General features: G+C 38.7%; 1 long non-coding RNA gene across 1 annotated transcript; it reads right to left on the bottom strand.

Moving 5' to 3' along the window:
- Positions 1–2,511: 2,511 nt before the first annotated feature.
- On the bottom strand, positions 2,512–3,332 carry LOC135050557 (uncharacterized). The gene is made up of 3 exons (XR_010241660.1): positions 3,270–3,332; positions 2,717–2,784; positions 2,512–2,627 (listed from the first exon to the last, which is right to left on the bottom strand). It is a non-coding gene; the product is annotated as an uncharacterized LOC135050557 (long non-coding RNA).
- Positions 3,333–3,666: the final 334 nt, after the last annotated feature.

The raw sequence follows: 3,666 nt of genomic DNA, 5'->3' as shown, positions 1-3,666 counted from the left end.
GAATAGTTTGACCAACATAGAATAAACCACAGGGGCACACAATGACATAAACCACAAAGGAAGTGGAGCAGGTTAACACAAACCTAATCTCATAGTTCTTGTTAACATGGGGGTGTTTGAATGTTTTACAATTAAGCATGTATTTGCAAGTAGCGCAGCCGCTACATTTGTAGCAGCCGGGTGATTTGTAATACACATTAGGGTTTCTCAAAACACCCATGCCAGTAATATCTGTTCTTACCACTCTGTCTCTGATGTTTCTTCCACGGCGGAAGGACATCAGCGGAGTGGATTTATGAAATACTTTGAGGTCAGGGTCGGATGCCACAATCGGCCACAAGGCCTTGGTGGCCCTACTAACACCTGTACTGGAGGATGTAAAATCACTAGGAAATGATACCCTTTTCTATAAATGTTTAATGGTGGGATTAAGTAAGGTATCACGAGACATCCCCAACACTTCTTCTTTTTGTGCTACCACACAAATACATTAGTTTCTAACTTTGCTGCCCGTGGTTATGACCCCAAAATGTTGGTAGCACAAAAAGAAGAAGTGTTGGGGATGTCTCGTGATACCTTACTTAATCCCACCATGAAACATTTAAAGAAAAGGGTACCATTTCCTAGTGATTTTACATCCTCCAGTACAGGTGTTAGTAGGGCCACCAAGGCCTTGTGGCCGATTGTGGCATCCGACCCTGACCTCAAAGTATTTCATAAATCCACTCCGCTGATGTCCTTCCGCCGTGGAAGAAACATCAGAGACAGAGTGGTAAGAACAGATATTACTGGCATGGGTGTTTTGAGAAACCCTAATGTGTATTACAAATCACCCGGCTGCTACAAATGTAGCGGCTGCGCTACTTGCAAATACATGCTTAATTGTAAAACATTCAAACACCCCCATGTTAACAAGAACTATGAGATTAGGTTTGTGTTAACCTGCTCCACTTCCTTTGTGGTTTATGTCATTGTGTGCCCCTGTGGTTTATTCTATGTGGGTCAAACTATTCGCAAATTTTCTGAACGCATGGCGGCACATAGATCAGCGATTAAGCTCATCCTGGAGGGTAAACCTATAGATCAACCGGTGGTGAAACATTTTAAAGATGCAGGCCATACCCTTGATTCGCTTCGGTATTACATGATCGATCACGTACCACTAACCCTTAGGGGTGGTGACAGAGCCAAACAGCTCTTGCTTAAAGAGGCAAGGTGGATCACTAGATTGGGTACTAGTGCCCCAGGAGGCTTGAATGAAAAAATTAATTGGAATTCGCTAGTGTAGGGGGTACCAAAGAGGGGCATCCAGTATTATATCTTGTCCTGAATAATTCTGATTAATGTCTATATTTGTATTTGTGTTTGTTTTTCATTCATTCTATGCAGTTATGTTGTTTGTTATTTTTGTTTTAATGTACTGATGTGTCTAGTGCTCTGTTTAGTTTTTTAGCCCTTCCTCCCCCCGTGCGGCGAAGGTCCGTCCCTTCCTGGTCCTGGAACGCAAATGGAGCCTAGGTGGAACGCATTGAGTGGTTCCCTAGACAACGGCTGACGTCAGGAGCGGAAGTGCGGTAGTGGCTACAGACCCGGGAGTGAGACGCGGGCGTGGACTCGGCGGGCAGCGGCACTAAGTGGTTTTAAGGTATTTAAGGGGGTAAATGGTTGTATGTTGGTTGATACACTGTCTTGATATTTGTCCTGACGACGGAGCTTTGTGCTCCGAAACGATCGTAGACACTAATACACGATTTGACCTGCTGTTGTCTCTGAGTGCCGTTCATTTATTGGATTTCTACATATTGATTGATCTGGCACCTGAGCAAGTTGACGTTTTGGAGGAGTGCCGGCTGCTGCTGTACCTGTATATATATATATATATATATATATATATATCAAACAAATACTCTCCCTTTGCGCTAATTTGTAAAAACTGTCACCCTGAATAAATACGTATGTAAACTATTTGGTATAGGCAGCCTGATTCAACTAAGTCCCCTGTTAGAAGGGACTGGAAATAAGGAATATACAACAATAGAAGAATTGGCACCAGGGGGTCGCATCTACTCCCACTATTCCAACCCCTAATTGGTTAACACGTTTTAAAAAATAATAACATGTTCCATCATAAAACATTTATTAAAAACATATTCAAATTAATACAGAGGAGATATATTATTCCACACTTTAAGATGTATGACTCTTAGCGCTGAATACAAATGTTGAAGGATCACAACAATCTCCTCCTTCTCCTTATAGTTGGTTCGGAGATAGCTTCACAACACAGACAACCCAACGCGTTTCGTCTTATACAAAATACTTCATCAGGGGTATCTCTACAATTGTAAAAAATCTTATCAGAACTAAAAACAATTGTTCCTTAATAAAAATGCATAATACATTCAATCAAAATATATGAGGAACATATCATTATAATAGAACAAGGATATATCAGAGCAGACAGAATGAAAAGGAAGAAAATTACAATTGAATCTTGGGTCCTACCTCAAGCAGCTGAGAAGTATAGTAGTTTATACAAACAGTATAATGCGACAAAACTTGTTCATACATGCATGATGGAAACTTCAATATAACACCGAGGCTTTCTGATGAACAATCAGTGTGGCCTAATTGGAAAAATATTGACCTCATCATATATACTGAGTGTTCATATTATATATGTAATAAAAATATGTCATAATGTCCCCTCACATACCTTGTGGTGAGATAACTTGTACAAAAATTCGGAAACCAAGGTACTGAAGGGTCACTTAGAAAGGAAACCTAATAAATTCATATTTAGGGCAAATTAGTGAATGGTCATTATCAGATATTTAATTAGTCAATGATATCAGTTTTGACTCAGGATAATTGATGCATTTTATAATGGAACCGTATTTAAAGAGCAACCTCCCTTTTTGGGTATAACATTTATTGGAGGTTTTTAAGGCAAAAAACGATATTGCGGATCACTACTACCATTCTGGCCCAAAGCAATTAAATACTCTAATGAGTCCAGCTGCTTTATTGATTGACATAATAAAAATGCTGATCTTTAAACCCAGACTCTAAAAGTGCTGGAATGAATTATCAAAGAATAAACTTTTAATTACATACTATCACAAAATCAAAAGAGATGTGAAAGTAAATATATCCAACCATTGAAAGCACTAAAGTGCAATATTGCAAATATACATGAATAAAATATACATAGTGACATTTACATATTTAAACAGAGCTTTGTTCAGAATGATGCCATATTCCCTGACCTTCTATACATCTGCAGTGGACGCTCAGTACCTGTGCAATGAAGCACCAGACTAGATGTTACCCCTTATAAAGGGAAAGGTGATGATGTCATCACATATCCTATTTTGATTGGTGCACAAATAAAGGCTAATTATAGCCTGGTTATTAATGGTATAAACTAACCAACCTATGAATTTTATCCTCTTATCATTAGGATTAATTCACTATAATAATCCTCACCCTTATATCCACCCAATATAAGTAAAAGTTTAATTGTTATATGACCCACAATGCATTGCAGTGTGAGTCTCATTGAAAGTTGCTTTTGTGAATGACTGACAGTATTAGTAGCCAATCACTGTGTAATAGGGGCGGGTACTTTAGCCTCTGATATTGGAATAGATATATATATATATA

This window comes from Pseudophryne corroboree, chromosome 2 (genome assembly GCF_028390025.1).
Source record: "Pseudophryne corroboree isolate aPseCor3 chromosome 2, aPseCor3.hap2, whole genome shotgun sequence".
In the NCBI taxonomy this organism is placed as follows: Eukaryota; Metazoa; Chordata; class Amphibia; order Anura; family Myobatrachidae; genus Pseudophryne; species Pseudophryne corroboree.
Note: the sequence above shows the minus strand (reverse complement) of the source record. Positions and strands in the feature narration are given on the sequence as shown.